Raw genomic sequence first — 14,801 nt, forward strand, 5'->3', positions numbered from 1 at the left:
TTTGACTTTTTTGTGTGTGTTGTTGACAGTTTTTTTGTTCCACTTAATTTTCTGTTTTGAATTGTTTTTCTTTATGTATTTTCTTTTCATCTTTTTCATTGTTGTTGATTTTGCACTCGCTGAGTCTTTATGTTTTTCTTGTTTTAAATTTTCATGTGTAGGATTATTAGTTTCCTTTGTGGCTACCCCTATTTTTCTAAGTTTAAATCAGTCTTTTACTTCTTGATATTGCCTTGACTTCCTCTCCATAAGAAAGATCTATGACTACAGTATTTAGTCCCTCGTTTTTGTTTTAATGTTGTCATCTTTTACATAACGAAATCTCTGTTTCTCTATTTTCAGTGTTTTAGCTTTGATTTGTTTTTGTGACTTCCTTATCTTGGTTGATATCTGGTTGTTCTCTCCTGTGTCCTAGTCTTGGGTTGTTATCCAATTTTCTAACTGGAGGACTCCCTTTAGTATATCTTGTAATTTTGGTTTGGTTTTTACAAATTCCATAAACGTCTGTTTATCTGGAAATGCCCTAATTTCACCATCATATTTGAGAGACAGTTTTGCTGGATATAGAATTCTTGGCTGGCAATTTTTTTCCTTCAAGGCTTTATATATGTCGTCCCATTGCCTTCTTGCCTGCATGTTTTCTGCTGAGTAGTCTGAGCTTAGTCTTATTGACTCTCCTTTGCAGATGACTTTTCATTTATCTCTAGCTACTCTTAAAATTCTCTCTTTATCTTTGGTTTTGGCAAGTTTGATTATAATATGTCTTGGTGACTTTCTTCTGGCATTTACCTTGCTTGGGGTTCAATGAGTTTCTTGGATAGATATCTTCTCAACTTTCACAATATAAGGGAAGTTTTCTGCCAACAAACTTTCAACAATTCTGTCAGTATTTTCTCTTATCCCCCCTGTTCTGGCACTCCAGTCACTTGTAGATTATTCCTCTTGATAGAGTCTCACATAATTCTTAGGATTTCTTCATTTTTTTAATTCTTTTATATGATTTTTCCTCATATAAGTTGGCGTCAAGTGCTTTGTCTTCAGTCTCACTAATTCTGACTTCCATTGCCTCAATTCAGCTTCTATGACTTTCTATTGAGTTGTCTACCTCTGAAATTTTATTGTTAATCTTTTGAATTTCTGTTTGCTGTCTCTCTATGAATTCTTGCAGTCTGTTAAATTTGTCATTATAGTCTTGTATAACCTTCCTAAGCTCCTCTTTTGCTTTATCTGTGTGTTCCTTGGCTTGTTCTCCATTTTGCCTGATCTCTTGAAGAGCTCTGTATATTAATCTTTTGAATTCTACCTCTGGTATTTCAAGAAAACTCTCTTCTTCCAGAAGGGTTCTTGATTCTTTGTTTTGGGCACTTGCTGAAGCCGTCATGGTCTGCCTGTTTATGTGATTTGATATTGACTGTTGTCTCCCAGCCATCGATGTTACTATAGTTATTTATTTTATGTTTACTTACTGTATCCTAGCTTCTTGTTTTGTTTAGTTTTGATATGCCCAAATAGGCTGGTTGTATAAGCTAGTTTGATTGTTGGTGACTTTGACGTTCTCACGTCCCACCACCAAGTGGTTAGAGCTGCTACTAGATATGTGAGCTCAGTAGTCTGTTTACTTTTCTTGTATGGATTCAGCTCAGGTGTCTAGGTTGTCACTCACCAAGTATGTGGTGTAGGCTCTCAGCTACAGTCCTAGACAGGCAGGGGTGATTGGGGTAGGCACAGAGATCTGGCTGCAGTAGGGGGTCATGTGCTGAGCAATGTAGGAGGCTGACAGGTGCCCCTGAGTGTCTGGGAGGAAAGTGCATCCCTGTTCCCTAGAGCAGGTAGGTGGATGGGTTTTACAGCTGGACTATGAGCACCTAATGCTGTTGGCTCTAAGAATTGGGAGGCATCACTTATTCTTGGACTCTTGGCATGGGTGGCTAGGTGGTGTAGGTGGAGCCATCAGTCCTCCAACCCCAGATGTGGGTAGGTGAGGACCTTGCTTAATGAGTAGGGCGGTGTCAAATGTCATGAATCTGCCACTCCCCCTAATAACTAGTATAGCTGAAAAGAGACTTCAGGTATACACCCTGTTGTACTGTGCTGATGAGGGCCTATACTGTTGAAATGGGCCCACACAGGTCTATGCAGGTGTGAAAGGCATTCAGCATTCGTGGACCACTTATGCCTGTTCCTAGACAAGGGGCTGTGCCTTCCCTGAGTTCCCAGCTTAGGGGAGCTGGCAGATTATTTTTTCCCATTTGTTAATTTGTTCCTCTCCAAAGCAGGGAGAATGGCTCAGGGTGCATGATGGGCCCAGGGGATGTGGCAATCACTGAAGCCAGCCGGGACCCGGTGCAGAGAGGGAGAGGGAAGGTAAAAGGGGAGCAGGTTCTTCCCAAAGGGTTTTATTATTATTATTATTTTTGCTCTGCACAGTAGGTTAGACACGTGTACTTATCTTTTGCCAGTTGAGTACTATTTCTCCCTGGTTCTGGAGCATTGAGCAGACTCTCTTCCCCTCAGTCTCTCCCAATGTGGAAAACGCATCCCAAGTGCCACTGCTTGCCTCACTGCATAAGTCAGCCAATCCAGCCTGCAGGGTGCCAGTTCCTGCTGGGTCAGGTCTGGCAACTCCTCGCTCCTTCTAAACTGTCTCTCCCACCTCCTGCCACTCAGTCTGATTCCTCTACTTTGTCTTTGATGTTCAGGGCTCCTAGATTGTCATATATCATCAGTTTACTTGTTTTTTGGGGTCTTTGTTGTAAGAGGAACCACAGGAAGCATCTGACTACTCCACCATCTTAGCCCTGCCTCTTCAAAACTAATCTTGATAAACTAGGTTTACAAGTTTTTATACAGGCGCCGTATCTACAGGTATTGTAGCTGTAATTATTGCCTTCTTTTTATCATCATCATGAGTGGGAACAGTGACTGTAGAAGTTTTTTTTTTTTTTCTTCAGCATATTTAATTTTAAAAGGCATTTCAAAATGAGGCTTTCTCCCTTTCTTAACAGGGCAGTCAAGTTTAGAGTCTGAAATAAAACTTATTGTTATTTCTAGGGTTTCTTAAGTATTTCTTCAGCCATCATGTTTTAAAGCAAAACTAGCCTGAGCATATTTCCAGCTCATGTGTAATTTATCACTTGACTGGGTTTGTAATTGCTGTGCAGCTATATTGATTTACCTGTCAAGGAGTTTCTTTGGTTGGAGGTAATTTATGTGTCAAATGTGTATTCTTAGCACAAAGAGTAATTTTTCAGTAGACAGGTAGAGAGGAAAAAAATGACTGACGATGAAGCAAAAGGGGACTTTTACTAGACACCTGAAAACTTAACTTTGCTGATAATTTTAGAGCTTCCTTTTTTACAATCCATTGTGCAGAAAAGTTAATTTTTACTGAGCTGAAAATGTTCCCAGGCTTGCCAAGTGGTCTGTAACTCTGTTTCTGGCAATGCATGCCATTTTAATGTGGTCCATAAGTTGCATGCTCCCATCTTCCCAGAGCTTCAGCACTTGCTACTCAAAATTCAGAAATCTGAAGATACAACCACACATAACTAGAAGGCTGGCAAACTTCACCTTTGAGCATTCCCATAAACATTCTTGTACAGATAAATACCTTCAGCTTCTCACAAACCACAAAGAAATATTCTTTGAAAGTAGATTTACCTCTGTCTTGACTGGAATGCTCAAATTTAGACAATACAACCAAGCGAAAGCTTACCAAACATCTGAGGGAATCCTAAGAGAAATACAAGTGAAAGTTTGCTGAGACATCTGAGAAAATCCAGACAGAAAAACAAGTGAAAGCTCGATGGGATGTTCAAGGGATTCCAGGTAGAAAAACACAACAAGTGAAAGCTTACTGAAATATCTGAGAAAAACCAGAGAGAAAAATACAACAAGAGAAAGCTTGCTGAAATATCTGAGAAGAGCTCCATAGAAAAACAAAACAAAAGGCTTAATAAAAGATCTTAGGGAACCCACCATAAATTATAGGGTTCAAATCCAAGAGTACTACCTCCAAGGGTTTCCCTCGGGGTCCGTGGAAATGGTAGAGCACAAAGGGCCCTGTCACTGGACTGCTCTGCTTCTTGACCCCTCAAGGATCCCACTGAAGGAAAATGGCTTTGGATCCCACCCTCATGGAAAAAAATGTCATAGGAGAAAGTACCCCAGGCTCAAAGTTAATTAAAAGAGATTTTTACTAAGCCAAGAAAAAGACAATTATTGCGATGAGTGTCTGCTAGTGTGCACCAGGTACAAGAGACTAGCAGAGTTCCCTGAATTACAGTTGTTGTTAGGTGCTGTTGAGTCAGTTCTGACTCATAGCGACCCTATGTGCAACAGAATGAAACACCGCTCTGTCCTGTGCCATTCTCACAATCATTTCTATGCTTGGGTCCATTGCTGCAGCCACCATGTCAATCCATCTCATTGAGGATCTTCCTCTTTTTCTCTGACTCTCTGCTTTACCAAGCATGATGCCCTTCTCCAGAGACTGATCACTCCTGATAACCTTTCCAAATTAAGTGAGATGAAGTCTCACAATCCTTGCTTCTAATGAGCATTCTGGCTATACTTCTTCCAAGACAGATTTGTTCGTTCTTTTGGTAGTCCATGGTATATTCAATATTCTTCACCAACACCATAATTCTAAGGCACTAATTATTATTTTGTCTTCATTACTCATTGTCCAGCTTTCACTTGGATATGAGGGGATTGAAAATACCATGGCTTGGGACAGGCGCACCTTAGTCCTGAAAGTGGCATCTTTGCTTTTTAACACTTTAAAGAGATCTTTTGCAGTGTAATGTGTCATTTGATTTCTTGACTGCTGCTTCCATGGGCGTTGATTGTGGATCCAAGTAAAATGAAGCCCTTGACAACTTCAGTCTTTTCTGAGTTTATCATGTTGTGAGGATTTTTGTTTTATGTTGAAGCGTAATTCATACTGAAGGCTGTGTTCTTTGATCTTTATCAGTAATTGCTTCAAGTCCTCTTCACTTTCAACAAGCGAGGTTGTGTCATCTGCATAACACAGGTTGTTAATGAGTCTTCCTCCAATCCTGATGCTGTGTTCTTCATCCTATAGTTCAGCTTCTTGGATTACTTGCTCAGCATACAGTTCGAATAAGTATTGTGGAAGGATACAACCCTGGTGCACACCTTTCCTCATTCTAAACCACACAGTAGCCCCTTGTTCTTTTCAAATTACTGCCTTTTGATCCATGTATAGGTTCCTCATGAGCACAATTAAGTGTTCTGGAATTCCTGTTCTTCAAAATGTTATCCATAATTTGTTATGATCCACACAGTCAAAATGCCTTTGAGTAGTCAATAAAATACAGCTAAACAGAAAATCTTAGAAGAAAACAGCTGAACTCAAGGGAAAGAAGAAGCAGGCGCCTGGGTAGATTGCTTACATTCTCAAGATTCCAGGATCAGGCCTGTGTTTAAGCCTACTACTCTGAAATCATTGAGCTGCATTTTACTCTTTCATTAAAAAAATTCTTTTTTAATTTCTTCTTTAGATGAAAAACATCATTGTTATTTTTAATATTAGGTACTCTGGTACATTATTTTCATGGAATTTCCTGGATTCTGTGCAAATAGTCATAGTTTAATAGTAAAGCTTATTACTCTGTAAAGATGATTTGTTATACTAATAATTCTTTTTACCTTTAAAATTACTGTGTTTGATCAATTAGAACCAGTAAGAATTACAATAGATATCTTCACAGTTTACTTTGTACTTATAATCATTCTTTCTTTATTTTCCTTAATGCATTGTTATATTGTTATCCTTTATTCTTTATTTTAGTATCTTTATCATTTTCTATTTAAAATAACCCTGTTTTATATACTTACTCAAAGTTAACTTAAATATTTTACTAATAAGAATGTAATCAATTTACACAACTCCTGACCAACCTTAACTTTGCTTAAATCAACTTTATTATTATTTGTTCATCATGGAGACAATGGACATCTCTTTTTGATTTACATTTTTTTCCCCATTCTTCTTTTGATTATAATATTGTCTGAAGTCAGTATTATTCCTTACTGTAACATTTTATTTTTTTCCTTAGGAACCTAAAACCTTTCATTTTTAATGTGAGTTATTGAGGCCTTTACTATATGCCTAAAACTTATTACATCTGAAATAGCTGTGTTTAATTAGTTAGAATTTATGACTTAGTAATGTTTCACTTACATAAATAGATAAGATTTTACTTTATTCTAATGTTTATTATTCTATTCTGCTTATAGCTGGACTATATGAAGAAGAACGGGGCATCAGGATTGGAGGAAGACTCATTACCAACCTGTGTTATGCAGATGACACAACCTTGCTTGCTGAAAGTGAAGAGGACTTGAAGCACTTACTAATGAAGATCAAAGAACACAGCCTTCAGTATGGATTACACCTCAACATAAAGAAAACAAAAATCCTCACAACTGGACCAATAAGCAACATCATGATAAATGGAGAAAAGATTGAAATTGTCAAGGATTTCATTTTACTTGGATCCACAATCAACAGCCATGGAAGCAGCAGTCAAGAAATCAAAAGACACATTGCATTGGGAAAATCTGCTGCAAAGGACCTCTTTAAAGTGTCAAAGAGCAAAGACGTCACCTTGAAGACTAAGTTGCACCTGACCCAAGCCATGGTATTTTCAGTCGCATCATATGCATGTGAAAGCTGGACAATAAATAGGGAAGACCAAAGAAGAATTGAAGCCTTCAAATTGTGGTGTTGGCGAAGAATATTGAATGTACCATGGACTACCAAAAGAATGAACAAATTTGTCTTAGAAGAAATACAATCAGAAAGCTCGTTAGAAGCAAGGATGGTGAGACTGCATCTTACACACTTTGGACATGTTGTCAGGAGGGATCAGTCCCTGGAGGAGGACATCATGCTTGGCAGGGTACAGGGTCAGCGGAAAAGAGGAAGACCCTGGATGAGGTGGATTGACACAGTGGCTGCAACAATGAGCTCAAGCATAACAACAATTGTAGGGATGGCTCAGGACCGGGCCATGTTTCATTCTGTTGTGCATAGGGTCGCTATGAGTTGGGACCAATTCGACGACACCTAACAACAACAACAAGAGGTCTTTTGCAGCAGATTTGCCCAATGCAATCTGTTGTATGATTTCTTGACTGCTGCTTTCGGGGGTGTTGATTGTGGATCCAAGTAAAACGAAATCCTTGACAACTTCAGTCTTTTCTCCATTTGCCATGATTTTCTTAAATTGTCCAATTGTGAGGTTTTTGTTTTCTTTGTGTTGATGTGTAATCCATAGTGAAGGCTATGTTTTTTGATCTTCATCAGTTATTCAAGTCCTCCTCATTCTTCGCTTTTACCCAGCAATGTTGTGTCATCTGCATATTGCAGGTTGTTAATGAGTCTTTCTCCACTTCTGATGCCACGTTCTTCTTCATGTAGTCCACCATCTCAGATTACGCACTCAGCATACAGACTGAATAAGTATGGTGAAAGAATACAACTCTGATGGACACCTTTCCTGATTTTAAACCATGCAGTATCCCCTTGTTCTGTTTGGATGACTGCTTGTTGGTCTAAGCACAGGTTACTCATGAGCATAATTAAGTGTTCTGAAATTCCCATTCTTCACAATCTTATCCATAATTTGTTATGATCCACACAGTCAGATGCTTTTGCACAGTCAGTAAAACATGTTAAACATCTTTCTGGTATTCTCTGCTTTCAGCCATGATCCATCTGTCATCAGCAATGATAACCCTTGTTCCATGTCCACTTCTGAATCCGGTTTAAATTTCTGGCAGTTCTCTATCGATTTATTGCTGTCACCACTTTTGAATGATCTTCAGCAAAACTTTCCTTGTGTGTGATATTAGTGAGGTTGTTCAGTAATTTCCACATTCTTTTGGATCAGCTCTTTTTGGAATGAGTAGAAAAATGAGTCTCTTCCAGTCACTTGGCCAGGTAGCTGTCTTCTAAATTTCTTGGCATAGATGAATGAGGGCTTCCAGTGCTACATCTGTTTGTTGAAACATCTCAGTTAGCATACCATCAATTCCTGGAGCCTTGTTTCTCACCAGTGCTTTCAGTGCAGCTTGGACTTCTTCCTTTAGTACTGTCAGTTCTTGATCATATGCTACCTCTTGAAGTGGTTGAATATCAATGTCTTAGTCATCTTGTGCTGCTGTAACAAATACCACAAGTGGATGGCTTTAACAGAGAGAATTTTATTCTCTCACAGTCCAGTAGGCTAGAAATCCGAATTCAGGTGCCAGCTCCAGGGGAAGGCTTTTTCTCTCTTCCAGCTCTGGAGGAAGGCCCTTGTCATCAGTCCTCCCTTGGTCTGGGAGCATCTCAGTACAGGAACATCAGTTCCAGAGGACGTGCTCTGCTCCCAGTGCTGCTTTCTTGGTGGTATGAGGTTAGCATGCCTCTCTGCTCGCTTCTCTCTTTTGTATCCTAAAAGAGATGGGCTTAAGACACTATCTAATCTTTTAGATCTCATCAATATAACTGCCACTAATTTACTACACCATAGTGATAGGATTTACAACACCTAGGAATATCACATCAGAAGATAAAATGGTAGACAATCATACAATCAAAGAAGGGAATCTGACCTAGCCAAGCTGACATATTTTGGGGGGACACAATTCAGTCCATGACAGTAGACCAATTCTTTTTCATACAGGGACCCTGTGTATTCATTCCATCGTCTTTTGATGGTTCCTGCATCATTTAATATTTTCCCAGTAGAATCCGTCAGTATTGCAACACGGCTTGAATTTTTTCTTCAGTTCTTTCAGCTTCAGAATGCCAAGTCTGTTCTTCCCTTTTGGTTTTCTGTCTCCATGTCTTTGCACATGTCATTATAATAATTTACCTTGTCTTCTCAAGCTGCCCTTTGAATTCTTCTGTTCAGCTGTTTTACTTCATCATTTCTTCTTTCATTTTAGCTACTCTACTTCCAAGAGCACATTTCAGAGTCTCTTCTGACATACATTTTGATCTTTTCTTCTTTCTTGTCTTTTTAATGACCTCTTGCTTGCTTCATGTATGGTGTCCTTAATGTCATTCCACAACTCTTATGGTCTCCAGTCATTAGTGTTCAATGCATCAAATCTATTCTTGTGATGATCTCTGAATTCAGGTAGGATGTACTCCAGGTCATACTTTGGTTCTTGTGGACTTGTTCTAATTTTCTTCAACCTCAACTTGAACTTTTATATGGACAATTGATGGTTTGTTCTGCAGTCAGCCCTTGGCCTTGTTCTGACTGATGATATTGAGCTTTTCCATCATGTCTTTCCACAGATATAGTCGATTTGATTCCTGTATATTCCATCTGGCAAGGTCCACATGTATAGTCATTGTTTATGTTGTTGAAAAAGGGTATTGGTGATGAAAAAGTTCTTGGCCTTGCAAAATTTTATCATGCAGTTTCCAGCTTTGTTTCTATCACCAAGGCCTTATTTTTCAAATACCGATCCTTCTTTGTTTCCAACTTTCCCATTCCAATCACCAGTAATTATCAATGCATCTTGACTGCATGCTTGATCAATTTCAGACTGCTGAAGTTGGTAAAAATCTTCAGTTTATTCATGTTTTGGCCTTAGCAGTAGGTGGGTAAATTTGAATAGTAGTCATATTAACTGCTCTTCCTTGTGATGTTGCTAGGTGCCTTCTAGTCGAATCTGACTCATAGTGACCCTATAAACAACAGAATGAAGCAACCTGCAACCTCAGGGACTCATCTTCTGGCACTGTATCAGTGTTTCACTGCTATTTGTAAAGTTTTCATTGACTAATTTTTTTCAAAAGTAGAGTGCCAGGTCCTTCTTCCTAGTCTGTCTTAATGTGGAAGCTCCACTGAAACCTTTTCAGTATCATAGCAACACACAAGCCTCTACTGACAGATGGGTGGTGGCTGCACATGAGGTGCACTGACCCGGAATCGACCCAGTGGGAGAGAGAATTCTACCGAGCCACCAACTGTTCCAATTTCAGGCACTTACTGGGCTATTTCCATGAGGAAGAAAATGAACTTGAATCATATTTCTATGACATCATTTTTTCCGACTGTGGAGTCTTTTTAACCATGGAGATTGTGGAGTCTTTTCTATCTGAGATTAAAAAAAAAAAAAAAAAAATGTTTTGACCATGAGAAGAACAAACTTTGGAAGCCCATTTTGATTTATTTCAAAGCCCAGTTTGTAAAACGGGGCAGGGGGGGTGGGGGGTAAGGCTAACCATTTCACCTTGATGGCAGAAAAATCCAGGTCTGATGGGGCTGTCCTGTGTCCTTCCAGAATGGTGGACTGTTGGTTGCTTTTAGCCACCCCCCCTAGAATCTGTGGGCTGAGAAAGAATTCCCCCAAGTCAGCACAATTAGGCAATGAAGAACTCTACAGGTAGCCAAGAAACACGTACCTTTTTTTTTTTTTTGCAGAGTGTATTTTATTGAATACAAGCATTAAGAAACATTGATAGTACCCTCTATGTGTCAACAACAAAGAACTATTCACATTTCCCTGTGCAAGCCATGCTCTCTTTATACACTCATATATCTGTTGAACAGAATCCTTTACCCTGATTTTCCTCTCGTATGCTTGAGGAACTCCTAACAATTTTCAAAGAAAGAAACATATTTTTTACACAATGCTACTTGCTTCCAAGAACTCAACCTTTTGCTAGTGGTACAGATTGAACTGTGTTCCCAAACGTGATTAACCCCTGTACCCATGAATGTGATCTTGTTTGGGGAAATAGTTGTGTTTTTTTTAATCAGTTAGCAAGGTTGTGCCAGAGTACTATAGATCCTAATCTAATCCCTTCTGAGGCATGCTATAAAATAGGACACACACATGGGAAGACAGTGTGGGGATCTGTCTACAAGCCAAGGAACACCTTGGTTACAAAAAAGGAAAAACAGGGAAGAATCTTCTCTAGAGCCAACAGGCAGAGAGCATGGCCCTGCCAGTGCCCTGAAATCAGGCTTCTAAAAAAAAAAAAAAAAAAATTTTTTTTTTTTTTCTAGCCACCAGAAATCTGAGAAAATACATTTCTGTTCCCTGAAGCCACCCACTTGTGGTACTTGTTTTATCAGCCCTAGGAGACTAAGACAGGTATGGTACCATTTGTGTTACAATTTTTTTTTTTTTAATATGGAAAGACAAATAACTATCTGTTGAGAGCAGCTGCTTCCAGGTTTGGAGATGGGGAACCTCAGGTGGAGAGGTGGTGACTTTCTATTCTTACTTCTTTTGCAATGGTGAAACATTTTGTCATCTGCATGTGCTGTATTTCCACTAAACCCCACTACCCACTGCCGTCGAGTCTATTCTGACTCATAGTGACACTATAGGACAGGGTAGAACTGCCCCATAGAGTTTCCAAGGAGCACCTGGCAGATTCAAACTGCCAGCCCCTTGGTTAGCAGCCATAGCACTTAACCACTACACCACCAGGGTTTCCGTATTTCCACTAAGGAAACGAATTTTCTATCCAGCCACACAATGGGACTCCAACAAGCAGTCTTTCTAAATGATCTTACTTAACATTTAAAGTGTGGCTTCTCAACCATGACACTGCTGACATTTGGGGCAGCAAAGAGGGAATGTCACCTTGACGTAGTTGAAAACAAAACTGACCTCCACGTTCATCACCATCTGAAATATCAAAGTAATGCACAGGCCTTTCCTACAACCATAAGCTGTTTTGCACCCTCCCTCAATGGTTACACTCATGAAGCGCTTCTGCTTTTATGGAGTGTGTTGGGTTTCTTTCCACATTATGGCATTTTCCCACTGGCTTCTAACGAATCTGCTGCAGGAACCTGTTACAGGAACACATGAGAATCAGGGAACATGACATCATCTGTTTGTGAGAAGGTCCCCGGTGTTATCTGTTCAGTTTGCATTCTGCTGTTATTTTGAGGCAAAAAAAAAAAACAGCTTTGCCATTGAGTCAGTTCTGACTCGTGGTGCCCACATGTGTTACAGAGTAGAATTGCTCCATACGATTTTCATGGGTGGAGTCTTTACAGAAGCAGATTGCCAGCCTTTCTTCTGTGGCGCTGCTGGGTGAGTTTGAACCACAAACCTTTAGGTTAGTAGTCAAGGGAAACCCATTTGCACCACTCAGGGACCACTTTGAAGCAACGGATAGATTTAATTTAATCTCATATACAAAGGATGAAGGTAATTCTGTCAAAAAGGATAACACATGTGCACAGAGCGTAGGAAACATATCAAACATTTTCCCTGGAATGAGCTCTGAGATGGTACATTACAGGCAATGGATTTTATGTATACGTTTTAGTATTTCCCAGTTAATACAGGGAACATTACTTTAGTTATCAGAAAAAAAATTTTTATACAGGCATCAATCATCAGAACTTACAAAAGGTAAGTAACCCATGGACCTAGCACTGCTGTTATAAATAGAATAAAAGCAAAAAAGAAAACCTTGTAAAAAATAAAATACTAGAATGTACAGATACCACTCCTACTCAACATTGTACTTTAGGTCCTAGAATAAGAAATAAAAGGCATGCAGGTTGAAGAAGAAGAAATAAAACTGTCTCTACTTATAGACATGATTCTTTACATAGAAAATCCAAATTCATCTTTAAAGACACTACTATGAGTTTAGCAAGGATAAACCAAAAACAAAAACCAATCAAACCTGTTGCTGTGGAGCTGATTTCAACCAGTAGCCACCCTATAGGGCAGAGTAGAACCCCCATAGGGTTTCCAAGGCTGTAATCTTTGCAGAAGCAGACTGCCACATCTTTCTCCCACTGAGTAGCTGCTGGGTTTAAACACCAATCTTTCAGTTATCAGCTAAACAGTCTACCACTGTGCCACCAGGGCTCCTTTAGAAAAATGCAAGATCATTATTACAATTCAAAGAATGAGAATTCCAGGACACTTAATTGTGCTCAAGTGGAACTTGTACATAGACCAAGGGGCAGTCATTTGAACTTTCTTAACAGGGCGATCAGGTTTAGAGTTTAAATAGAACTTATTGTTATTTCCAGGGCTTCTTTAAGTAACTCTTCAGCCATCCTGTTTTGAAGTAAGACTGGCCTGGGCATCTTTCCAGCTTGTGCGTAATTTCTTGCTTGGCTGTGTTCGTAATTGTCACACAAGTATAAGAAATTAATTTACTTGTCAAGGAGTTTCTTCGGTCAAAGCTAGTTTATGAGTCAAACCTGTTAGTCTTAGCAGGAAGAGTGATTTTTCAATAGAGAGGTACAGACAAAAAAAAAAGTCAGTAAAGACAAAAAAGGGAACTTTTAGTAGGTACCCAAAACCAAAACTTTGCCAATAATTTTAGAGTCTCATTTTTTCCCAATCCACTGTGCAGAAAAATTAGTTTTTACTGTGCACAAAATGTTCCCGACTTTCCACGTGGTCTGAAACTCTATCTCTGGCAAGTGCATGCCATTTTAGTATGGCCCATAAGCGGCATACCCCCATCTTACTAGAGCTTCAGCACTTGCTATCAAGATTCAGAAAATGCAGATATAGCCACACATCACTAGATGGCATGCAAACTTCACCTTTGAGAATTCCCACAAACAAACCACTTGTACCTTTAGCTTGTCACAAACCGTAAGAAATATTCTTTGAAAGTAGATTTACCTCTGTATTGACTGGGATGATAAAATTTAGACAACACAAGCAAGTGAAAGCTTACCAAAAGTCCTACGAAATCCAAACAGAAAAATAAGTAGAAGTTTGCTAAGACATCTGAGAAAATTTGAACAGAAAAATAAGTGAAATCTTGGTGAAATGTCCCAGAAACGCCAGAGAGAAAAACACAAGTGAAAACTTGCTGAAACATCCAAGAAAAAACAGACAGAAAAGGACAACAAAATGCTCGTCCAAATGTCACAGGGTAAAAGAACCCAGACTCAAAAGAGATTTTTATAAAGTCAAGACAAAGACCGTCATTGTACTGTGGGCCTGCTAGTGTGCACCATGCACAAGAGACTAGTGGACTCCACTGAATTACAGTTAGGGAGCAGCTAATATACTGTTACAGAAGGAAATAAAAGTACATCATTGTCAAAGTTGGGATAACACAGTGAGACCTTAATAATGATTGGTTACAGAGCTTTGGTTAACTAGTTACCTACTTAGTGACATTACATTGATCGGTGGCTTACAAATTTTGTTTCAAAATTCCTTGGGAACAAACCATAGAGATGAGCAGTTTGGGTTTAAAGTTCCTTTGGAAACAAGCTAACGAAATTCTAATTCGTGCTTGGTGAAGTAAAATAGCTACTGTTCAATGATATGGGTGTTTTGTGGGTTAGTTTCCACTTAGCTACCATAAAGAGTTCACAGAGCCATTACAGTTACATAACAGCCCCTTGGAGATAAACTGGTAACATTAGGTTTTGACTTGGTTACAAGGAAAAAAACACATTTTCTTAGCGTGCAGAACTGGCTCCACAGGTTTTCTTACACAGAATGGATTTCAAACCTGAACTCTAACCTAGTTTCGTTTACTCTGGTCAGACATTTCTTTATAGTTTTTAAAGTCTCTGTATCAGGAATCAGTGAAAAAGAGGAAGACCCTCAAAGAGATAGACTGACACAGTGGCTACAACAATGGGCTCAATCATAACAATGATTATGAGGATGGCATAGGACTTTCATTCTATTGTACACAGGGTCATTATGAGTTGGAACTGATCCGAGGGCACCTAACAACAACATATCAGGAATCAGGAAATAATGGAACTACTTCATAGCACAACTTGTGGGGTGCAACTAAAGCA

The 14,801-nt window shown here is 39.2% G+C and overlaps 1 long non-coding RNA gene across 1 annotated transcript in view; it reads right to left on the reverse strand.

The window, feature by feature from the left end:
- LOC126072334 (uncharacterized) overlaps positions 1-12,867 on the reverse strand; it is a 38,424-nt gene extending 25,557 nt beyond the window's left edge. Inside the window, exon 1 of the long non-coding RNA XR_007516490.1 lies at positions 12,695-12,867. This is a non-coding gene — a long non-coding RNA (uncharacterized LOC126072334). The remainder of the gene's footprint in view (positions 1-12,694) is intronic.
- Positions 12,868-14,801: the final 1,934 nt, after the last annotated feature.

This window comes from Elephas maximus, chromosome 3 (genome assembly GCF_024166365.1).
Source record: "Elephas maximus indicus isolate mEleMax1 chromosome 3, mEleMax1 primary haplotype, whole genome shotgun sequence".
NCBI classification, from domain to species: domain Eukaryota; kingdom Metazoa; phylum Chordata; class Mammalia; order Proboscidea; family Elephantidae; genus Elephas; species Elephas maximus.